The sequence below is a fragment of the Hemicordylus capensis genome, chromosome 3 (genome assembly GCF_027244095.1).
Source record: "Hemicordylus capensis ecotype Gifberg chromosome 3, rHemCap1.1.pri, whole genome shotgun sequence".
Lineage (NCBI taxonomy): Eukaryota > Metazoa > Chordata > Lepidosauria > Squamata > Cordylidae > Hemicordylus > Hemicordylus capensis.
The window spans coordinates 132245556-132271180 of record NC_069659.1 but is presented as its reverse complement, the minus strand read 5'-3'; the positions used below and the strand labels follow the sequence as shown (position 1 = coordinate 132271180).

The window sequence follows — 25625 nt, the reverse complement described above, 5'->3', positions numbered from 1 at the left end:
CAGGAAGTTACAGGGGGTGCAACAAGAATCCCCCCCCATAAAAGATTCTACCCCCATATAAATATTGGGGCTTGGATTTTCTCTCTCTTGCAAATGCACTATGCACTATTAAAATTAGGTAACAAGTTGCAGTGATGTGATAATACACCTTTGTTGAGTATTGTCAGATAATGACTTACTCAGGATGACAGAGTAGAGTGATGGTAGACTTCTGGACTGCACTATTTCAGACTGCAGATGGGAGAGTAATATTTTTTAAACCACCCCCTGTAAAAAGAATATTTTCTGCATGTGGCAGATCAGAGAGATTTAGAAGCATCCTCTCCCTTGTGTACTGGCTTACTACGTGCAGAGAACTTTTTATGGGGGAAAGTATTGAAAAATATGACCTTCCACATGTTGTGATAGGAACATAGGAAGCTGCCATATACTGAGTCCATCTAGCTCAGTATTGTCTACTCAGACTGGCAGCGGCTTCTCCAAGGTTGCAGGCAGGAATCTCTCTCAGCCCTATCTTGGAGAAGCCAAGGAGGAAACTTGGAACCTTCTGCTCTTCCCAGAGCAGCTCCATCCCCTAAGGAGAATATCTTACAGTGCTCACACATCAAGTCTCCCATTCATATGCAACCAGGGTGGATGCTGCTTAGCTAAGGGGACAAGTCATTCTTGCTACCACAAGGCCAGCTCTCTTCCCTTTAGTCCAGAATGTTATCATCTCTGCCAACCATATAATTCTGCAAGATTAGCTCAAAAAAAAGTATTGGATACATTTTAGTATTTGATATTTTCATGTAAAATTAACATTCAGTTTGATAAGCTGATTTAGTGAGAGTTAGTATTTATTTTCAACAAACCCCACCCACATCCAGTTTTGTGTGTCTATGTGTTTTGTGAAAGTGTGTTCACTAAATTAAAACAGTACAAGCCGACCCCGCACAGAGCATCTGTGCGCTCTTTGGGGCCGGCTACCTCTCCCTCCGCCCCCCAGTCTCCGGCAGGCCGAGTGCTGCCGCCTGTCAGGCCGCCGAGAGCCGCCTTGGCAGCTGCTGAGAACCACTTCCCAGTCTTTGCAGCCAGCCGCCCACCCCCAGTATCGAAGCCCGCTGCCGTCTCCCCGCCCGGTCCTCCTCCTCGCCCCACCTGTCGCTGCCAGGCCGGGTCCACCAGCGGCCCTGGCCCGCGCCGCGGCCAATTGTCCTCTCTCCTGGGTGCACCAGCCAATCAGGGGCCTCCGCAGCCCAGCCAATCAGATGGGCTGCCGGGACGCATTTTGGAAGGCACAGCTAGGAGAAATATATAGGTAGATTGCTAAACCATGGTTTTATATGTGAGATATGATTGGTATTTTAACCAAGTACATTTTGAGATGATTGCTGAAAGAATGTCATAGGCATCTATAGATCCCAAGCCTGGAATTAAAATAGCCCTAATGAAATCTGGGGAGCCACCTAATGGCACAACGAGGAAATGACTTACCTAGCAAGCAGGAGGTTGCTGGTTCAAATCCCCATTGGTAGTATATCCAGCAGCAGCGCTATAGGAAGATGCTGAAAGGCATCATCTCACACTGCTGTCTGGGAGGAGGAAATGGTAAACTCCTCCTGTATTATAGTCTAACAGATCAATCTAGTTTTGATAGTAAGCATTTGCTTACTATCTATATTAGGTGACTATCTCTGAAGAATTTACATGTTAATCTGCTTTAACATTAGCATCTGCAGCAGTGATATATTTACTCTCAGACTTTCTAAATACTCAAACTTGATTGACAATTAGTTTGCATGCCCCTCTGCCACCTTAACCCTTTCCTAGGATACATCCACGAATACATATGCTTGATGGAGCAATAAGTACTCCTGGATTTCAGAGGGACAACTGTTTTAGCTGTCCTCTTTCAGTGAACAAACCACTTGTTCCAGACTAACACTTTTATCGAGAACAGTCCTGGAGTCAAGAACTCACATCATTTGTGCTGCTGGCTACGAACGTGCCTTGCCATGAGAAGCGTGTCACCTTCTAAGGCGTCCCCGGACTTTATGATTTTCTCTCGAACTGAAAACTACTCGGAGGCTGCTGCTCTAGGAAGCACCTTCGAGCCACCATCCTAACTCTTGTGTTGCGAGTTCTCTCTTTCAACGTTAAAGAAAAGGAACTTTCCAGAAGTGTTCTGTGGACAAGCAGTGCCTAATCCTCCTACTAAAGAAGGTGTGTGGAGGCGTTCACTGCGGTTGGGATCGCCCCAGGTGCCTTTCTCCAAGTGGCGGTAGACGAGAGAAGACCAGGTGAAGCTGGTCTCGGGGGCTGCAAGACGGTCGGAGCCGACAGAAGAAAACCTCTAGGACGCTTCCTTGCAAAGCGGGTGCTGCAAGAGCCGCTCCTCAGGCGACTCGCGCGTTTCTCCCCAGCTTCCTCCCCCCTGGCAGCGCCCGCGGGACCGCGCTCGACTCCGCCTCCTCTTCGTCTTGCCTCAAGGTGCCTGGCTCTCTCTTCCCGCCTCCTACTAAAGCCGCCGAGCCCCTTGCCGCCCCTGGTGTGCAAGCGGCGACCCTCGAGGGACTTGATTGGTTGGAGTTCCGGAAAGGTTTTCTCAAGGGGCTCCCTGGCGCTGTAACGCACCTGACTACTCCGTTCAGGAGAGAGACGGACTGGACTGGAGTTTGCCTACGGCGCCAAGGTGAGCAGGCCAATCCTGGCAACAGCTGCGCTTAGTAAAAGCTTTTAGGATTTTTTCTTCCCAATGCCGTGCGTATTTTCTCTAAATTAAGCCCCTCTTAGTTTGCTACGACTTATTTTCAAGTAGAGGTGGTGCATAGAATTGCTCCATCTCTGTTTTGACTCGAGTTGCTTCACCTGCGCTACTTAACAGGAAGCTGTTGGCGGTGTAATTAATACTCACGCGGCAAGCAGTTCTCCTGCCAATTCAGCTAAACCACCTGCAAAACTCCTGATTTAGAAGCAGCCGAAAACTAGTCCGGAAAGCAGAGACAGTATTTTCTAAGAGTGATCTGACCCATTTTCTGAATAAGTTTGAAAATGTCAAGCAAGCTTCTTTAATAACCATGCATGATTCAGGGAAGGAGTTATTATGGTGGTTTTAACCAAAAATAAAAGGAGAGGTATCTCCCTCACCTGTCACAAGTGGAGCTGAACTGAACTTAGATATAATTAGAGAGAGACAGGTAAGGTAAACTAATTAACAGCGGACCCTAAACACACCTAAGGCTTCAATCATAAACGTGCTTGCAAGGCTCCCTAAACATCATGGGACTTCTGGGTAAACATGTATAGGTTTGTGCCGTAACTGGAAGCAAGTCCCATTTCACAAGCAGTGAGACAACAATTTATAAGAATGAAGTATTTGGTCAGAATTAATCATTTCATTGACAATTTCTACTTTTTGTACCAGCTGTCCTGATGATATTATGGCACAAGACTTAACATTCCATCCAATCCTACATGCATTGATTTGGAAAATTAATTTATTTCAGTGACTATTCTGAGGAAATGTACTAAGAATTGCAGCCTAAAACCAAACCACAGCTTCTCTCTCTCTTTCTCATACCTCAGAATGTGTGCTTCATTGTCTTGATTTCAGCGCCCAGATTAAATTTGTTATCCCATTAGTATATTCTACCATTATTTTGTAGCCACTTTCTGGCACACAGCTAGTCGATAGGACTTAATTTTGTGCTGATATGTTAAAGATTGTGACTGATGTGAATATAATGTATTTTTACTCAGAAGTAAATTCCACCATGCTCCTTAGTAAGTGTGTTTAGATAGGAACCCAGATCTCTTATTAGCCATTTTGAAAACCCTTTCTCACTCTCTAGATAAATGAGGTTCCAGTGCAGATGCTTTGTGAACTCATGTTCTTTTAATGCTTTTCAGTACTTCCTGTAATTTGAGTTGATCTTTCTATTCAGCAGATATCATTCCTCAAACTCTGATATAATAATATTCTTTGAACATTTTAAGATGGTAGTTAGCAGCTTCATAGAGCACAAGAGGAAGCAAACCTCTAGTCGCACATGCCATTTTTATATGATGTTGTTGTTGTTATATATAATAATAATATATGTTGTTACAACAGTACCAACTGTAAATAATATATTTATTTTATTTAGTATTTTTTTGGGTTGAAATTAATGGGATTTAACTGTTTAACTTGCTCAGGGGCGTAGCTAGGGGAGAGGGAGCCCATGTTCATCCCTCTCTCTGGTGGCCCTCCCCAGAATGAGGGAGATAATGAAGAAAATAGGGAGGGATGGAACTGGAGGGCCCTCGGGAGCTGGGAGCTTCTTTGAACCCTTTTGCTCAATTATAGCTACGCCCCCTGCAAGTTGTTCTGGATTATACCAGTTCACAACCCATACTTTTGTTTCTATTGTTGCTTCCATGCTGTGTGTGTCGTTTCTTTCAACAAAGAGAGCAGCTCTGCAAATACATACAGACAGACAGGCTTCAACTGAAGGAGTAAGCCAATGTTAGAAGAGCAGCTATGTATGTGTATTGGAGTTCCCATTTCTGGAACACATCAGTGGATTACTGTGTGTTTTGTTCCATGTGTCTACACAGTGTGCGTACAGTTAAATGCATGTGTGGTCGTAATGGGATGCACTTTGAATACATGCAGAAGACCTACTAAATCTGTGATGTACTCAGTGTTCCCTCTAACAGGGATTCCCAGATGTTGAGTACAACTCCCAGAATTCCCAAGCAAAAGCCATTGCATCGGGGATTCTGGGAGTTGTAGTCATCTAGGAATCCCCTTTAGAGGGAGCACTGGATGTAATACTGTAAGTGAATCCTAGAGTTTAATGCATGTAGAAGATAACTGAACAGCTTTGTTGTCTGTGCTAAATATAGCCTGTGAATTGATATGACCTGGTATGGTTTATCAAGTTTACACCTTTATTGAGCATTCATTAAACTAAGCAAGATACGTACAGTACTAATGCTTGTTACAATTGTGAGGAAAGGTTATGACTTCATCTGATTTAACTTCTTAAAATATGCTCGAATAAACATGAAATAAAGTCTAAATCCACACTTGTGTTTCCAGGATTTACCTTGAATTATGGTTAAAGGCTTGCCTAATTCCTTAGCAAATACTGGCTTTGATCGTGAGTTATGATCTAAATAAGTTATAGGACTTGCGTTATGTTACAGATACCACTTTTCAACAAAAGTCCCCAAAGCGGTTTACATAAACAAATAATTGATCTAATTATTTAATTAATTTAGATGGCTCCTTGTCCTAAAGGGCTCACAATCTAAAAAAGAAACATAAGATAGATACCAGCAACAGCCACTGGAGGAATCCTGTGCTGGGGTTGAACAGGGCCAGTTGTTCTCCCCCCACTAAATAAAGAGAATCACCACTTTAAAAAGGTGCTTCTTCTCAGTTAGCAGGAGTGAACAAAACAGTGGAATTATAGTTCAGGGTATATTTTCTGTTTCGTTACAGCATGACCTACTAACCCTATATTCTTTCTAAAAATATATAATATGGTTTGATTGCTCTATCCAAATGTTTGCTGCACATCAATGGATTGCAAACTGTTTGGATTTTTGACCTTCCAAGAGTTTCAATTAGTTTGTTTCTATGCAGATTGTGGAGTGGAACTCTCAATCAGCAGTTCTTACAAGGCAAAGATTAGATTGGTAAGAAGAAAAGAAGGTTGATTTCTTATATGAGCTTGCTTCTAACCTTGTAATGATTGAAAGAGAGACAGCATGGTATCTTTGTAGACTTATCAGTACTCAGGAGGAGAGCAGGTATTTTTATATGGACAATATAAGGAAGTAGGCATTTTGCTTCCTTTTATTGCCAGCAAAGCAATTTGTGTGGGTATTGCTTCTCTGTGGCTATTTACATAATTATTTTGATTTTGGTTTTTGTAACTTAAACATTTATTTAATTAAAAAGTTAAAACAAAATGCCACAGAAGGTTTCAGTTATACTGTATTTCATTAAAGGTATTTTTTCAGATGAAGACTTTAAAGGAAGGCCCTCAAGTGACTTGACCTCACATAAACTAGCTGTAACGTGTGTGTGTTTGTGTGTATGTATGTATGTATGTGTGTACTACTTAGAAAGTAAAAACTGCTTATGTTTGTTGTATTAAAAATAAGAGAAGCTTGGCGAAAAACAAAACTACTGTATGTTTCTTATATGACCAAGGCAATAATGACCTCATTAATAATAATTTAAAATATATTGTCTGTGGGGCAATTTCTGTGTTCTGCATGTTCAATAAAATAAGGGCCAGATTACATGTTACTACTTTAACAAGAGTACAAAAAGACTGCACTTAAATAGCAAAATACATATAGTATCAATTGTGAATGGTATATGTATGTTTAAAATGACTAGATTTCCCCACATAAAAGTGGAGATAACGATCAGGAAAGAATTAGGCCTCTATTTTCATGTTGTTAGAAAGGCTCAAATATTTAAATGAGCATGTGCCGTTAACAACTGTCCATGTATTTTATCATTTAAACTTGAATACTTTAAGTTTAAAACAGTAAATTCAGAAATGACCTTTAAGCATTTAGTGCTGAGCAGTTAATCAAAGCCACTTGATTGCAGGCAGTTGTGCACTGTTTGTCATCTCTATATAAAAAAAACAAGAGCAATTAAGTGTCATGCTGGCAGAAGGTGTATTTTCAAGCCTGGCCCCTGACCAGTGTGTTCTCTCATTTTTTCCATCTGTGTGTGGAATGAGTTTTGTTCTGAGCGGCAGTATCAAGGCAGTATGTGTGCACATGGATTTAGTGGGATCTTCCTGATTCAATCTGAGCAGGATCTAAAATTAACTGAGCTGACATTAAAAAATGTGTGAGCGCGCGCACATGCATACACCTTAGAGGGAACACTGGCCCTGACCCTTTATTTTAGAAATTACAATATTCCAGAGTAGTGAAGGGGAGTGCAAATATCTGCCCATAGGTAGGTTTCTGAGTGTTGATTTTTAATTATTTATTTATTTATTTATTTATTTATTTTTGCAAGGCAACAGAATGAGAAAAGGCATTACGCAATCCTTGGTGTTACATAAGAACAGCCCTGCTGGATCAGGCCCAAGGCCCAACTAGTCCAGCATCCTGTTTCACACAGTGGCCCACCAGATGCTGTTGGAAGCCACAGACAGGAGTTGAGGGCGTGCCCTCTCTCCTGCCATTACTCCCCCACAACTGGTACTCAGAGGCACCCTGCCTTTGAGGCTGGAGGTGGCCCACAGCCCTCTGACTAGTAGCCATTGATAGACCTCTCCTCCATGAAGTTATCCAAACCCCTCTTAAAGCCATCCAGGTTGTTGGCTGTCACCACATCCTGTGGCAGAGAGTTCCACAAGTGGATCACGCGTTGTGTGAAAAAGTACTTCCGTTTGTTGGTCCTAGACCTCCTGGCAATCAATTTCATGGAGTGACCCCTGGTTCTAGTGTTGTGTGAGAGGGAAAAGAATCTCTCTCTCTCCACTTTCTCCACGCCATGCATGATTTTATAGACCTCTATCATGTCTCCCTGCAGTCGTCTTTTTTCTAAACTAAAAAGCCCCAGGTGTTGTAGTCTTGCCTCATAAGAGAGGTTCTCTAGGCCCCTGATCATCTTGGTTGCCCTCTTCTGTACCTGTGGCTGTACAGAAGTTGCCCTCTTCTGTACCTGTAGGCTGTGTTCTGCAGCCTACTTAGGTTTGAAAGGCCTCGGGCATGGCAGGGACATGAGTAGCTTGGGATAAATTTTAAAGACTCTCTTGCAGAAGAACTGATGCACTCTCTTTCACTTATGTAGCGAAAAGCGGATTTAAGCCCAGCCTTTGTCTCAAGGCAAGTCCACGTGGGGGAAAGAAAAATGCTGATTCATTCCCTCCATGTTTGCTCAACAAAGGCTATTCCTTTAAAATGTAACCGTTTCTTGGTAATTGCTGCCACCACGCCCACTTTTAACAGAGTTTAATCCCTCCCTGGCATGGGCGAAATTCCAGGGAAACTCTCCTTTTACCAATGGAAAAACACAGAAAACCTTCCACGTGCAGTCTACAAGTGAAGAGCAAACTTGGTAGTGTGAGCTGCTGAGCAATCAAACTGGAGATGTGTTTGCAACAGAGTAAAGCCCCTTTTTCCTGAGTTAAAAATCCACTCAGAGGCAGGTGAAATATAAAGAACAAAAAGAGAAAAACTTTATTCAAAATACTACAGACTACTTCAGTCTGAGGCTCTCTGAGCTTTGAGTTACAGGTAAAAGGAAATACTCAGTACTTTACAAGATCACTTCCAAAGAACACCCCAGCTAGTATTTGGAGTGGCACGCTTTAAAAATCGTGGTTACCCAGTTGCAAGGATAATTCAAAAAGCACCCCCCAGTTGCAAGGAACCTTTAAGAGCCCCTTTACATGGTACGGGGACTTCTACAGAGCCCCGGTTGGATGAAAAGGGATCAGGCTAGGGTTTCTTAGAAGGTTACATTACAAATAAAACACAGTATACCAGTTGTAAGGATTTACATAGCACCAAAATAAAGTAATCTAACACGAGTTAACACACACACGGTTCCCTGGCTAAGCCTTTCCAAAGCCAAAAAGCCGTGGCTTCCTTCCCCTTTGAATTCACCTCAAACTCCAGGAGAGAATTCAAGCTTCCTGCAATCCTGTCTCCCAAGGATCTGTAGATGTCCTTCCATGAGAGGATTCTTCAGGCTGGCTTTTGAGCACGAGGCAGCAAACTCCATTGCTCCTCACTAAGCCTTCTGCCTATCTTCTCTCCTCCCTCTCCTGAGTCCTGGCTCCTTCTGAGAACAAAGGCCCCCTTCATTTCCTGTTGCCAGACCCTCTAGGTCCTGGTCACCACATGCTGAGTGGCTGATTCCCTAGGTCACTGCCTGACAGACAGGACAGGGATAATTTCCGGTCCAGTCTTTAGGGTAGGGGAGGACTAATCACTACAACTTAGAACATGGTTTATGAGCTAAACTTGAATATTTGCTTCTTTTAAGTGAGAATCAGGATCCAAGAATAAGAGACCATACTTCTTAATCTTAACTCTTTGAATCAGCCATGCCTCAGTCTCTGTTTGTTTTGCAGTATTTACCCAGTTTGCAGATTGCAAAACTAACCACTGAATTATTCATTGTTTCACAGCAGTAACATTACACTAAGTGTTCATTTGAAAGCTGGCTGATTTTCAAACAAAATTTATTTCTGATTAGGAAACACCAGGGTTTGGCTTTTTAAAATGTAGAGACAATTTTTGGGGGCAATACTAAACATAGTTAAGTGGCACTGCAAATATAGAACATTCCTACATTAACTTCTTGTGCCTGCAGCTGCTTATGTTTTTATATATAATAGCTCCCTTTCTCACATCAACCAGTAAATAAACTACCATTTAAGAGCTACAAAGTAAGTCTTGGGCTATCTTTGGGGGAATAAGTGCTTCAGATTAGAAGATGTTGCTAGTAAGAAAACCAAAGAAGACTGCCCCATTGCATGGTGGACTTGAGGGCTATGGCTTGTGGGTCCTATTTTGCTTACTTGGCTACATAACTGGATCTTATGCTTAATCTAGACCTGAGTTCAGATAAATCAAGCATTAATGGTTGAAGAGATTCTATCAGCATCTGGTGTGCTTTGTGGCATAGGCGAAACTAGGGTAGGGCAGCCAGGGCACGTGCCCTAGGCGCCACTGGAGGCGCACCAGTGCCATGCTGCCCCCCAACCCCTCCCCAATTTGTGGATTTTTAAAGAGATTTTTTTTAACCTGTAGCCCCTTTGCAGGGCTTCCTAAAGGCTGTGGGGGGTCTGCAAAGGTTTCCCCTCCCTCCGCTGGCCTCTTAGATCACTGCTGCAGCCCCTCCCAGGCTGATTTTCAGGCTTGTTCGGGCCTACAAAGATCCATGCGGTGGCCATGTTGGAGGTCACCGCATATGCTCAAAAGGCTTCTGCAAGGCCTGGCAAGGCATAGGACCTCACAGGGACCATTTAAGCATGTGCAGCAGCCATTTTCTAAAAATTAAAAAAAAACTGCTGAAAACAAAAATGGCCTCCACACATGCTCAAATGGCCTCTGCGAGACCCAAGTCTAGATTTTTCCCTGATCTTGGGAGTCAGAAAAATACAAAGTTGTTGGCAAGGGACCTGAGCATTTTAAAAACAGATATAAATGGCACAAAAGTAAGTGGACAAAACATCCCTTAAAAAGACAATGTTGGTTTAATACCTTGTAAGCTGGCAAAACTGAAGGGTGGGGAGGAGAGACCAGGAATAAAATGGAAATATTCACTGGCTGTTTAATTCTCTATACAGAGCTCTATCTTTATCTGCCTATTTGTCAAGCAATCTGTTTATAAGGTTTATGGGATTGCAAACTTGGAAAGTGCCTGCCTTTAACTTGTGTGGTGCTTAAAAAAAAACCTGTTGTAAGAATTCACACCCAGAAATGTTGCATTTGCAATGTATTGCCATCCCTGCATTTCCTTGGGAAGGTGACTGGCACATGTGCCACATGTGTGGTTGCATGTGTGTGTTGCTTACAACCTGTTTCTCTTAAAAGTGTCTGAACTTATATTTTTGAGCTGATATTATGGTAAAGTTATCTGAAAGATGAGTGTCGGATGTTTGGACTGGGGCGCAGTTTCAGTGCTTGCCCTAGGCGCTATTTTCCCTAGATACGCCTCTGCTACCTTGGGTGTGTGTGTGAGAAATATAAGGGCCTGTCTCATTCCTTTCAGCAGTGTCAATCAAGAGGGGTTGAAAGATGCTATTTTTCTTTCAAAAACACAAAGCTCCCAGATCATTCTTCTGGAAGCTGATTCTGAATGTAATAGGTATGTCTGTAATCTTGGGAGTTACAACCGCATCTAAGGGTGTATGGTTTCTTGTTTAATCGGTCTATAATGTAAATGTAAAATCCAAGTTGACAAGAATGTGACTTCCCTTCTATGTTCTAGCTTACATTAACAACTGTGAACCGCCCTGAGCCATTTTGGAAGCGCGGTATATAATTAATTAATTTCACATGTGGCACAAATATGTGCAAGAAGCTCAAAAACACTGAGGTCATTCATCCAATTAAAAACTGTGTTCTACCTGAGTTTGGGAGCTATGTGTGCTCCCAATTTTCAGTTCTGTGGAAGCAAGGTAGAAGAAAACCTGGGTAGAAGTGATTGTGTGGAAGCAAGGTAGGAGGAAAAGCTACCCAAGTTTTCTTCTTACCTTGCATCTACACAGCCAAAAATTGGCAGGCAACAAACAGTTATTAAGGGTAGCATGTAATATTTATCATGAGACCCTCAATTTTGTGCCAGTAAACCCAAATTCTAAAATAGTTGCATTCCTGCTTCATAGCCAGAAAAAAATTTGCTATGGCTCTCGATAGGAGTGGATTTATTTATTTATTTATTCATTCATTCATTCAATTTCTATACCACCCTTCCAAAATGGCTCAAGGGTGGTTTACAATTAAAACAAAACAGTTAAAAGTAATTAACAATTAAAACAGATTATAAAAGTACCATAAAACAATTAAACAATGAAAACAATTTTTAAAAACCCAAAAACCAGGTTACAACATTAAAAACTCTTTACAACAGTTTAAAAACCCTGGAAGGCCAAGCAAAACAGACAGGTTTTAAGGGCTCTCCTAAAAGCCAATAAAGAGTTCAGATTACGGATTTCTGCAGGGAGCGCATTCCACAGTCCAGGAGCGGCTACAGAGAAGGCCTGCCTCTGAGTCGCCACCAGACATACCGGTAGTAACTGGACCTTGAATTGAAATCTGTGGATTGAACCTTGACAGCACAATCCCTAGGCATGTTTACTTAGAAGTAATTCCCATTGAGTTCAGTGGGTCTAACTCTCAAGTAAGTGTGCATAGGATTACAGCCTAAGTGTGTTATCATGATATGAGCTTTTATAAATATTTATCAAATGTGTGGAAGAAAAGGTGGTAGTATACACATGGAATGAAGAACATGAGTAGTAGGAGAGAAGGAAGATAATCTACATGTTAGGATTTAACATTTTTAAAAATCCTGCTCTTTCTCCAAGGAGCCCAGAGTAGTATATATGGTTATATTTATCCTCACACCAACCCTTTGAGGTAGGTTAGACTGAAAGATACATGACTAGCTCAGAGTCACCAAGTGAGTTTCATTGCCGAATGGAGATTTGAACTCGGGTCTCCCTGTTCCTAGCCCAACATACTAACCACTATACTACACTGCTGTTTAAAGGGGGACAAAAAATTACTCTTGCTGAACAGGGATCTACAGATATTGGCTTGACTTAATCACCCATTATTTGTAGTTGAAATCGGCTATCTTGTGCTGCTTCTGTCTGTATCAAAGCTCAGCATGACATGAGATCCACCTCCCCCAAGTCCTCCATACGTGCAAGGATTTGCGAGAGGGGAGGGTGCAACAGTGAAGAAGAGAATTAGAAGAAGGTAAAAGCAGCCCAATTCTCTATGCTTCTGTATTCATAGCAGTTCCCGTGAGTTCATTGATATTTTTTTGCAACTCCTGTGATCATAGGAATTGCTTTTGATTGTATTGACGATCACTATGCATTGCTTTGTCCATGTGACCACATGTCCAAGGATAGCTGACATTGCTCACAAGGAGAGAGAAAGTATTGTGTGAATCAACTTCTACCTCAGAAATGATCTGACAACACTTAATTCTCACAGCAAACAGCTGTTGTTCTCAGTATATAGTTAGGTTTTCTACATTGCTGACCACAGATCTAAATCTACTTATGATGGGGATTTGGCTTCAAGGGTCATTATGGAAGTCAGATTGATGTCACAGTTAGGCCTAACAGAATTGTGGGTTGAATTCTCTACCATCAGGTTCCTTCAAGGGATTTATTTATTCAGTTATTAAAATGGTTCCATGCTTGTCTGATTAGTTCCGTGCTTATGTGTTACATTTAATCGGAGACATTTCAGAAAGACTAAACAAACCCACAAACAACTTGCTTTCCTCCTTGTGTAGAAGTAGTCTTACAGAAATTAATAGTTTACCAACTGCTAGAGACCTTTAGATGGCAAATACTTCAAACAGAGTTTCCTTCTGTCCAATCTTCTGGAGAGAAAAAGTGAAAATAACAACAATGAACGTTTATTTGGGGCGAAAACAGAGTTAATGCAACAATGTGCAGTACAAGATCAGCTTACCTTGAAAATGAATGAAGTAGTTTTACTGAAGTTTTTGTATATGAGTAGATCAGTTTCTCAGCTAGATCTAATCAGCTTTGTGTTCTTTCAAGGGAAAGTATTCTGATCTTGAGAATAAATTGACATGATTCTTGAAGACTCCATATTCTGTAGATGATCACAGGACATGCTGTGATCACAAGCCAATTAAATTGGAGTTATTCTAGAATAACCTTAAGTGGCGCAGCGGGGAAATGCTAGACTAAGAAGCAAAAGGTTGCCGGTTTGAATCCCCACTGGTACTATACCAGGCAGCAGTGATATAGGAAGATGCTGAAAGGCATCATCTCAAACTGCGCGGGAGGAGGCAATGGTAAACCCCTCCTGTATTCTACCAAATAAAACCACTGGGCTCTGTGGGCTCCAGGAGTCGAAATTGACTTGACGGCACACTTATTCGATAATAAACCAACCTAGATGTGTTCACTTATCAGGTCGTAGGTGAGATACTTGTGAAGTTCAGGGCTAGCCAAACACAAGCCTGATTCAGATGTAACAGCAAACCATACTTTGTTGGTATATGTATGAGTCCCATGCTCATTCAATCTCTCCACCCCATTCCCTTCTCTTTCAATCCCAAATTGGTATTCTGGTTTGTTAATTAACTCTGAGTTGGACAACTACGCTTCCCAGTATTTGGATGAAATAGGAAACTGTGGTTTGTTCTGAACCATGAACAGAGGTTTTACATTTCCTTCCTTGTCGTGCAAAGGGGAAGAGAAGCACAAGGTTTTTACCTTCTTATGTACATAATGACAAGTTATGGTTGGTTGTTGCATGTGAACCAGACCAGTGCCTCATGGCCTCAAATTGTATATAGTTTGACTGCAAGTGGCTACTTTGTGTTGAATGAGAGAGTAGAGTAATAATGGTAGAAATTCTGTGTTAGGTTGTGGGTGAAGGATATATTTTTAATACTCCCATTTAAAAAAAAATAAGTAGTAACTAGTTCACCAGTGAGAGGGGTTTAGCATAGGCTTCTTCCCAATGTACTCATCTATTACATGCATGTAGTTCTTTCTACATGCAGCAGCTTTCAAAAATATGCCCCTCCACCTACTACCTTAAGTAGTACAGCCTAGAATTCTACCACCTCATTCAGCATGATATGTGTGGTTCTAGTTGTCAGACACAGATCTGGGGAAGCAACATCAGGCGTTGTACACTTTCCAATAGACAAGGTAAATCTCCAGTAGAGGAGTAGAGTAAAATACTCGATTACAGATTGGCAGGTCAAGGGACAGCAAATCTGCAATCCACTGCTGGACCTGAGGGAAGCAGAGTTGGAAGTGTGTGAGAGTCCAATATCAGGAATTCATATTCCCTGACTGAGCAGCTCAAACCATCAGGGGAATTGAGGGCTTGAGCCCAACTACCAGGATTCTGCGTTGCTTGTGTCTGAGGTCTGGCATGGGAATATGACTCCAGGTCACAGTGCAGCCCTCTGAGTCCTGTCTGCTAAGCAAGGGATCTTGGAGCAGTCTTCCAGGTTGGCTTTCGGAGATAAGACTTCGTTGTGCTTTGTAGCTTGCTGTCCCTTGGAGCTGGCCAAGATCTAATGCATTCCTTATCTGACTGGAATATCTGGTGCAACTCGAGGTGACAGGAGGCTCATTGATCAGGTTTCTCCATGGGTTTTTTAAAGAAGTCTTGACGTTAAAAGCAGCAGCGTGGATGAAAATTAAATCGGGGTTGAAGTGAACTATTTTCTCAATTTAAATCGTTCCTGGTCAAAATTTATCTTGCTGCCTAACAGAGGCTCTGTGCCTTTATTAGCCAAAGAACAAGCAGACATATAACAAGTGCAGCCAGGAAAAAAGGCAGCAATAGCAAAAGATAAGGATTTAATCTAAAGTATGAATCTTGCTAATGTTTTAAAGGCCCTTTTGAGGCTATTCTACTAAAGTAAAATAAAGAGGTCCCTTTGGACCCCTTAAAAGTGTTCTTCTTAAAACACTTGTGCTGCTGCATTTCATAAACCGTATGAGAACCAAGTAAGTACAGCTAGTTTTCACATTAGATTGTGTCCATAATATATAGTTGTCAATTTATGGGCCATTTGAGTTAAATGTGCAAACTGTTTTATTTTGCTCATAAAACAAATATGCCATATAAAACTTATATTGTAATTTTTAACTCTGCTTTTCCTGTTGTTTTGAATTAGGGTTTAATTTCCCTTCTCGTGTGCAACTGCTCTGTCAAATAATGTTTAGAGTTGAGCATAATGACTCTTACCTCAGCATGTTATGCTGTGGCACTTGCATCCTAAATTAGACCTAGGATGATGTGCTGATATAGGTAATAGCCTATACTGCTTGATGTGGCACAGGATCACATAAGCTAATGTGCAACACAGTTGTGTATCACTGTGTGATAGTTTCAGCCAGGGCTTGGAATAATTTATATACATGGCTTATAAACAGGCCATTGTAGGGCCAGTTGTATTCTATAAATAAGCATAATGTGTACAAGCTGTAGGTTGGCAAGAAATCTACCTCACAATGAATATCCTTTGCTTTCTCCTATCATGCAGAGATGTTGCAGAATGTTCTAAGGTCAGTGACAGAAGGAGTTGAATATTATGCGTTGGAACAGGAGGTAGAGAGACTAGGACAGCTGAATTTCCAACTTGCTCTCTAGGGTGAGTGTATTGCATTGCCTTCTAGATGCAACATTATTCAAAAACTGAATAAAAAGTTGTTTGTGACTATTCCTTAGAGCACATGTGCACTGTTCATGGGAAGAGGTGTGGCCAATTCACTTAATCAGAAGAATGAACTTTTCAGTATAGTGTTGCGACCTTCTGCTTGGAGAAGCATGACTCTGAATTTCCCCCTTGAAATCTCATACTTATCTTCCTTAGATCTTTTAACATAATTTTAAATGTTTTTTGTCTTGGTGAAGCAGCATTGTGTTATAACTTTGCTTTTGAGCTATTGTTATGGAGTTCAGAGGAGACACATTTTTCAAGGCCATGCCCCAGAACAGTGGGTGTAGTTACCGTAGTTATATCATGCTACAGGAAGGGCTGAAACAACAAAATTCTGTAACGCCATTCAGTGGTGAAAGAATTTATTTGACATAATAAATGCTTTGTCATGGGTGTATACAGCAAACTAAACTGGACTGATTTAGTGCCTGTTCACATTTATTTGTATTGCTTCACTGATGCTTGATTTGGTCTATTGTTGGCTAAAATAATAAATCAGACCAATCTGAGTAATAGATTAATCTAAGGAAAATACCTGGAAAAGTGTTAGTGAATGCTGTAGAGTACTTCTGTATGCTCCAGCTTCTCAAGCCATGATAAATTAAGATAATTTAATTCCAAAGTCCCACCATATTCAGTGAGGCTTATTCTCAGGTAAATATGCATGGTTTCCTTTTGGATGAGACAACACTGAAGACATTTTAAGTGGGTGGAAGTAGTTTGAACACGGGCTCTCTACCCTGAAAGGAAACGCCTCAGAAAGCAACAAATGTGTGTTCAATCCACTTTCATTGTAGTAGATAAATAGTAAAAGAGGCTAAATGCACTTTGAGATCACTCTTTAATACATGAGTAGCACAGCAGCAAATTGAAAGCTGCTTTGCTGGAGCCACTTGACTGGCTGCTCTGTCTCCTCTGGCTTGGTTCTTTTTTGCGAAGTTTTAAACATTGTCTTCAGATGAAGAATTCCTAGATTATTCTATAAAGGTAAAATGCACCTTCCTGCTTAGGAGATTTCATTTTATAGAGCAGAGGCCTATATAAAATTTCTATAGACGTTTCTATAGCTTTGGTGTCTACAGAACTTGCAAAGACAAAAGTCAACTGTTGTATCATAATTCTTTCATATAATGAAGTAATGTGAGCCCTTATTTCTTATGCTCTGGCATTAAATGTTTTACTAAAAAATAGTATGACCCTAATCCAAAGAGTGACATGGTAAGCTCTGTGCATGTAATTGAGTTTCTTCGCCTTGCCTTTCTGGAAATAGCTTTCTGAGCTTCACCAAATCTTGGTGCTTTACTTTTGAAACAGAGGATATTAAAAATGCTATTTGTTATGGCATGGTGGTCTTCTGTTAAAGGAAAAATAGTCAAGAGATCTTACTGGGTAATCCATTGCCTTTGGGGACACTTTAAATAGCTCTTTAGATCCCAGCGATTTTTGGGACACTTTTCTTAATGCTTAAATAAATTCTGTTTTCTTGTAGTTTAAAACATTTCCTGTTTGTTCCATTATACTGGATGATATGAATAACTGTTCTCCTCTCTAATTTATATTTAAAATACTCAAAAACTGCAAATGCATTTTCTTTACTTTCTTGCTATGCTAAAGGTAACTCTGTTTGTTCATCCTTCCTATTATCAGGGAATACTGCTCAAAAGTATAAGGATGGATGTTGCTTTTTATAAATTTCCATACTGGAAAAACATTAATATGTATTTGTGAGCACACATTAATATGTATTCATGAACTGAGTGAACACATGTGATTTAGAGTTTGGAAAATGCTATAGAATATTACAAACACTGTACTAGCAGATGGAAACACCCAAAGCCATAAAGCTGTGACTAATGTTGCATTATCTCATTTCTTTCAATCCCACAATTTGAAAATCACATCTGAGATAGTTGTCAGGGTGTGTGTATGTGTGTGTTTGCCAAATCTTAGGGAAGACATGGTTACAATTATTTTCCCCACAAAGTTTATCCCTCATCTGAACTGTGTGGTAATTTCCACCCCGTCAGCTGTGTAAATGTTGCTAAAGAAGCAAACCATTGCACTCCTAGCCATCCTCTTGTTGTCACATTCTTCCCTCACTCTGGTATACAATATATCCACAAGTATGGCCCCTCACCAGTTATGATGTTGTTAATTAAAAAATATGACAGTATAGAAAATCAGCCCAAAATGAATGGACTCCATATGGTGGAGTGGTTTCTCCTGTTCCCATGTTAAGCCATTTGGGATAGGAGAGAACACCCTGTTTCTCTTTTGTTTCTCCTTGCAAGCTCGGTTGACCTTTGAAATATGATAGTGTCTGAAAACTAGTCTGAGGCCCTGCATAGTTCTGTGCTCCCAAGTTAGGGCAGATGAAACCAGCCCCTCCCACAATGTCAGACCTAGTGTTTGGAAGAAGTAAATCATTCAGAAGCATCTGACCTCCAGAAGCAGGGATTTTAACTACCAGAACAAAGCCAAAAGAATTAGAACAGCAGCAACCACAACATGTCAACGTTAATAAGTCTGACATCAGTGGATCAACTGTCCACAGTACATCTTGGGTCTTTGCCCATTTCCCCTAGTGGGCTACAGCCCAGAAAGGTAGGTGGTGGTGGTTGGAGCTTGGTTACGGTTAGAGAGAGCAAGAAGATGGAGAGGTGGGATGTGTGGCACTGAGCAGTCTTCTGAACCTCACTCATCTGCCAATGAAGGTACTGATATAATGGATTACATGACAAGCAGAAATGGCAAAAGGTGGTCTACAACCAGTCTCAGTGGTCCAGTGCATACATCATACATGAGCATATGCGGATAGCATGTGAAACCATCAGAGTCAGTCCCTCACACGATGTCAGGGGCATAGCTAGTTATCTGATTATCTTGACCCATTTCAAACTGGCTTTTGGGCTGGCTATGGGGTGGAGATTGCCTTTGTCGGCCTGATGGATGATCTCCAATTGGCAATTGACAAAGGAAGTGTGACTCTGTCGGTCCTTCTGGATCTCTCGGCGGCTTTCGATACTATCGACCATAGTATCCTTCTGGAGCGTCTGAGGGGGTTGGGAGTTGGAGGCACTGCTTTGCAGTGGTTCTGCTCCTACCTCTCAGGCAGGTTCCAGATGGTGTCCCTTGGAGACTGCTGTTCTTCAAAATCTGAACTTTTGTATGGTGTTCCCCAGGGCTCCATATTGTCTCCAGTGTTGTTTAATATCTACATGAAACCGCTGGGAGAGATCATCAGGAGATTTGTTGCAGGGTGCTACCAGTATGCTGATGACACCCAAATCTATTTCTCCATGTCAGCATCATCGGGAGAGGGCATAACCTCCCTAAATGCCTACCTGGAGTCGGTGATGGGCTGGATGAGGGATAACAAACTGAGACTGAATCCAGATAAGATGGAGGTACTCATTGTGCGGGGTTGGAACTCGAGAGATGATTTTGATCTGCCTGTTCTGGATGGGGTCACACTTCCCCAGAAGGAACAGGTACGCAGTCTAGGGGTGCTTCTGGATCCGAGCCTCTCCCTGGTGTCCCAGGTTGAGGCGGTGGCCAGAAGTGCCTTCTATCAGCTTCGGCTGATACACCAGCTGCGTCCGTTTGTTGAAGTGAATGATCTCAAAACAGTGGTACATCTGCTGGTAACCTCCAGACTAGATTACTGTAATGCGCTCTATATGGGGCTGCCCTTGCACGTAGTCTGGAAACTAGAGCTGGTCCAGAATGCGGCAGCCAGGCTGGTCTCTGGGTCATCTCGGAGAGACCATATAACTCCTGTATTGAAGGAGCTACACTGGCTGCCGATATGTTTCCGGGCAAACTACAAGGTGCTGGTTATAACCTATAAAGCCCTAAACAGTTTGGGCCCTGGGTATTTAAGGGAACGCCTTCTTCGGTATGAACCCCACTGCCCACTGAGATCTGCTGGTGAGGTCCATCTGCAGCTGCCACCAGCTCGTCTGGTAGCCACTCAGGGACGGGTCTTCTCCACTGCTGCCCCGAGGCTCTGGAATGCGCTCCCTAGTGAAATAAGAGCCTCCCCATCTCTGACAGCTTTTTAAAAGTCTTTAAAAACACATTTCTTCACCCAGGCTTTTAATTAATGTTGTTTTAATGGTTTTAATGCTGTTTTAAGATATTATTTTAAAATTTTAAAATTGTCATAATGTGTGTGTCCCCCTCCCCATTTTTGTCTTAACGAATGTTTTACTTTGTTTTTATTCTGTTGTAAACCACCCAGAGATGTAAGTTTTGGGCGGTATAAAAATGTTTAAATAAATAAATAAATAGCTATGGGAGGGGAGGCATGGTGGTCTCTTGGAGTGAGGGAGATAGAAGGGGTAGAGCTGGGAGGGGCCTCTCAGGAGTGGTGTGTGTGTGCCTGGGGTTCTTTGAAACCACTCAGTTATAGCTATACCCCTGCACCATGCCCTCTGCCTGATTCAGCTAGAAAGGGGGAAGCAACATTGGGAGGTGTCAAAGTGGTGTGGGATCCTGACATACTGCTCCGGCCCACCCTGGTGCAAGGTGAGGCCTGGCCAGAGTGAGTGGTACTCATCAAGCAATGGGAGGAAGCTGGACATCAGCAGGAGCTATCAGACGCTGGTGTAGCAGCAAGCGTGCATAATGACGATGAGGCAGGGTTTCTGACATATTAGGTGGCTCCAGGATATGAGGAGCTAGGCCCAGGAAACACTGAAAGGAGGCTGGGCAAGGAACTTCATCAGGGCCGGGTAAAGGAAATGGAGGAGGAAGTTGGAGGCCTTTGAAGGAATGTGTTGGTGAAATAAAGGTATTTGGGGATGTGCGGGTCAGTGATGAGGTGAACAGTGCTGAGGTGGGGACTGGGTCCTCCAGTGAGGGGGCACACGAAGAAAAGTTTAGTCCAGCAGGAGGTGGCAGTGAGTGAAGCAATTCTCTCCCATGCAATTTGAGACCGAGAGAGAGGGCTATCATGAACTTTGAGGGAGGAATAAAAATACTGCCTTATGTGCTGGAGAACCACTGCCAGTCAGAGAAGACAGTGCTGTTTGTGGGGAAAAATGTGTTCTTCACGTGGTGGTTTGGAAATCCAAGTAGATTGCTTTATTGATACAAAGACAGTTTCAGCTGAAAATGGGTCAGAGATTGCCTGTGCAGGTTACAAATCTGACCAGATTCTAAAGACCATTTGCAAAGTACAGAACACTGTCTTATCTGGTCAAAAGAGGAAGTTACATAATTGGACTCAAGCTGCTTAAACATTTCAATCAGTTAGCTCGACATTTACACATATACTTTGAAAACAAGGAAGTTATATCAACAGATCATTGCAACTCTGCATGATAGAATGCTCCAGACGTGGTTTTGCAAAGTGCAGCCACTGTCACTGCTAAAGTATTATTCATATCTCCAGGGACCTTTCCCCGAAATCTGTTTCAAGCCAGACCCCAAGCTCGCCATTTCCTGCCTGCCGTCCTAAGCTAGTCTTCCTGTCTTCTCCTTTTGCTCAGCTCTAGCATCAAACCAACAAAATGGCTTCGGTTTGGTCAAGCAAGCAAAATGATTTCCACATGCTCTAGAATATGGACCAACAGTGTGACTCAGTAAGAAGCAGCTTCCTGTAATCCAATGGAAGCACCTTGACCTAAAAGAACCAAAAGCATATTGACTTGCTAATCATGGCTGGTATATTTTATGCCAATCATGAAGCACTGCAAGAACTGCGGGCAGTACATTTGGGACCTTCCTACTTCTGTGCCATGATGCAGCTGAGATGGTTTAAGGATATCTCAAGTAATTTAAGGTTTGATGACAAAGCTGCACATCACAATAGAAGAGTGATTGCTAAGCTGGCATCATTAGAGGTATCTGAACCTTGTTTGTGCAGCAGCTGTAACAGTGCTACATTATTGGGTCTGACCTAACAGTTGGTGAGCAGCTGTTTGGTTTATGAGGCCCTGTCCCTTGGCAACACATGCCAAGCAAAACCAAAGAAGCTTGAAAATATGGTGGTGCTGTGATGCAGAAACATCCTACCCATTGACAGGAGATGTTTACCTTGGGAAGCAAGCTGGAGGAATGCAACAGAGACATACAGGCTTGCAAGTTGTGCATCAATGTGTCCAGCTGTGGAAGAACACTTGGGGCTACTTAAGGTTAATCGCTCCTCTGCATGTACTCCAAAACCTTGTTGGAGAATGTGTAGAGGGGTGATTCAGATGAGCATGCCACTCATGCATTTAAAGGATTTGCCAAGAGCACATTGGCACATCCACATCTGGGCAGATGCATTTTTGCCACCGCCCTGATGTTCTCGTGAGTGCAGAGCAATGTTCATTTGAACCTGTCCTCAGAGAATTGTGGTGGGGTAACCCCCCCCCCCCATTGTATAGCTTGCAGAGGTTCTCCTGAGCAAGGGGGTTAACTTATGTAGGCACTATGAGACACAACAAGCCAGACATACTCCCAGAGATACAACCACATTCACAAAGGGAAGCAATGTTATACATATTTGGCTTGGAGAAGATGTTGGTACTTTGTGTATCCAGGAAGTGTATGCTCAGGATAGCTGACAAGAAATGAAGCAAAAGATGTGATTGTGGGAGACTGACCTGTAGAATGCATTTGACCAGCTCCTAGAGTTGTGGTAATTGCCTTTAGGTCTGTCACAGTGTGTCTTTTTATCTGAAATGCCGAGAACTGAGATTTTGATGTATGGATCCTCAGTATGGGGTTTAAAATGTTCATTTTTCTTTGCTAACAACTCACATTCTCAGTGAGCTGTGCAGTCACACCAGGCACCAACCATGCTTGGGATTTGGGGTTCACTGCTGCACTTCCCTGGAGTGAAATGTTAAATTATTGTGGGTTTTGTGGCCCGAAAAATTTGGGGGCATCCACTGTAACTAATGGGACTACTTGGGAGTAGGAACTCCTACTAATGTGTAAAAAAAGATAATGACTCTGGGTGAGAGTTGTTAATCAAGTTATCAGTGTCCTATTTCTGTCTCACTCTGTCAATGAATAATTCATTACTCTGCACTTCATGTGTTTGGTAAATTTCAGTCACTTTGTCTGTAAAGATTACTTAAGTGGAAAAACAGGAATTTATCTGATTCTGTGAGACATCTTATTACCATGTTAGAGAGAGGAGCAACACATTCTATTAAATTACTTGCTAAGATCTATACAATTAAAGTGTTAGAATGATGGAATCTTTTAATTAGGGCTTTGGCAGGTTTTCAGTACTATTCTTGTGGCAATTGAGAGGCTGCTATTCATTCTTTCCAAGTCAGAATAACAATAGACTAGAGCAAAAAAATGGCAGTGTTGCTTGGTTACATTTCATCACTTGGGAGTCAATGCTCTGCACAGCTCACTCTGGATCCAAACACTGAGTTTCCTCAGTCAATGATATCTTCTGCCGTAATGAAAATGTGAAATTACCCAGTCACATCTAAGCATGTGTATATCATTAATCATTCAGTGATTAGTGATATACATGTTCAGATGTGACTGGGTAATTTCACATTTTCACTGCTGGAGAAGTGTTCCTTCTGATTAGACTATTTTTTATTATTTAAAAATATCTGTATTGATTCAGTTTGCTTTTAAACTTCTTAAATTACTTAGATTTGTTGAGATTTTGGAATTTTCAGCTTTGATAATTCTTTTTTGTAAAGTTTCTGGAGTAACTTGTACTATGTACTATATTACTTTAATTTTAGAAGAACAAATGTTACATTAAAATTAATCTGAAATACTAATAATAATAACCAGAAGTAAATTTAATGGTCCAGTTATGAGGTTTATTGCCCAGCAAACAAATTTAAATGAGCTACCTGAACTATTGTTGCAGAATAACACATATGTCAGGATATTATTCCAGTGTGGCAGACAGATACATTGGAAAGAATGAATGTTTTTTACCAAGGTTTTTTTAAAAGTGTCTATATCACTTCAAATACTCTTGTGTACTTTCTTAACTTGCTAGTAAGTTCTGTGGATTTCAGTGGAAATTATTTCTGAGATAGATGTGGCACAATTCTAAACACATTTACTTAAAAGTAAGTTCAATTGAATTCAGTGTGGCTTACTCCCTAGTAAGTGTGTTTAAGATTGCCCCCTTAGTGTTGTAGTGTAGGGTTTCTGTCTAGTTGTAATGCACTTTCTTGAAACAGGTTCAATTGGAACCCATGGGACTTGTTTTCAGATTAAGGTTTTTATAATAGGGGTCAGCAGATGGAGATCCCTGGGCCAAACCTGGTCCTCTAGCTGCCAGTCAAGAAGCAAGTGAGGGGTAGGGATTGAATGTTTATGGCCGGATTCAGGTGAAATACGAAACTGGAGGTCAGTTCACCTCTGGTTTCGCTAGCCAAATGTCTGAACTAGAGGAAATGGAGTTAAAGGATAAAATGGACCCACGGTTTTTCTCCATTAACTCTATTCATAACCTTTGGTGTGTAGTGAGCTACGCCGCTGTAAATGGTATTTTGGGAGTGCAATTAGCCTTTCCCTCAAACTGGAATTGAAGGAGGAAGTTCCTCCCTTGCTCCGGCTCCTATTGGCTGTATAGGCTGTCCTTCAGGAAAGAAGGAAACCCACATAGCCAGCTCCCCCTCCTCTTTGCAATCTTGCTGACTGCAGCGACACTGCAGTAGGTCTGGACATGGAAGGGAGAGCTGGGGGAGGGGGCGCAGAACCGCGTGGATGTGACCTGTCTGTTAGTAGGACCTGTTAGTTAGTTGAGGCTTCTGAAGAGCAGCTGTCCAACATAAGTAGTTGCACACTTATTTAGAGGGGTGCTAGGCTTCTTTCCAAAACACAATGCATATGATTAAATGCATGCAAATGTATAAGTTTTGCCCTAGAAATAATACATTCTTTCTAAGGGTTTTCTTGTGTGTTTGTGTTTTTTGTTTTTGGTCTCTTTCAAATGAAGTCATCAAAGTCCTAAATAATACCTTTCTCTTTGGTTTTGCACAAGGGAGTTTTAGCTTTTGAGGATTTCTGTGTATGCCGTTTTATATTCTTTATTGCTAAGGAGCTGGGTAGACCTTAAGCTTCCTGGGCAACATCAAACTCTACTAAGAATTCAGGTCAGGAACTCCCTCCTTGTTTCCTAGCAACTCAGGGATAGTGGTGCTTTGACTAAATCACTTGGAGGCAGATACCAGGATCATTTGCAGGGCCTAAGGCAATCTTGTGCACACACTTTGGAAGATGCACAGTAGCATAGCATGATGCCTGACTGTTTATGGGATGAGGGCTGCGTTTCTTAAATCTGGTGGAATCAACATTACTTCAGAATCCTTTCAAGTGAGCTGGAAAGTGCCAGCATTCTGCTTTTATTACTGCTTAGATGTTTGTCAAGGTGAGAGATTTCTCTTGAAATGCCTGTTGTCCTTCATATTTTATTGATTCTGGCAAAACAAACATGCTTTCAGGTAAGCAGCTGGAGAGCAAATGTTTCTTTTGCACTAGCTGAAGGCTAACTTCCTAGTGCTTTACTGTGCTCCTTGGTTACTCAGGCAAACACTGAGCAGTGTAAACATTGTACTTAGTTCCATCAGGTGGTCTGGTCTATTGCTCTTGCTCATTTTGATTTATACAGTACAGAAAAACAATCTTTATACTTATTTGGTTAATTTAATGCAAACTCCTTCAGTGCTGGCCTTTGTGCCAGAGAATTTAATGCAAACTCCTTCAG

General features: G+C 41.7%; 1 protein-coding gene across 4 annotated transcripts in view; it reads left to right on the top strand.

The window, feature by feature from the left end:
- The first annotated feature begins 2346 nt into the window (after positions 1-2346).
- The window catches only part of CRACDL (CRACD like), a 99246-nt gene continuing 75967 nt past the window's right edge, over positions 2347-25625 (top strand). Inside the window, exons 1-3 of one of the 4 annotated variants that reach the window (XM_053305692.1) lie at positions 2347-2674; positions 5615-5667; positions 15755-15862. The gene's annotated coding sequence lies outside the window, so the exon portion shown is untranslated. Of the gene's footprint in view, positions 2675-5614; positions 5668-15754; positions 15863-25103; positions 25290-25625 lie in introns of those variants that run through there. The other 3 variants (XM_053305690.1, XM_053305691.1, XM_053305693.1) reach the window with 3 other exon arrangements.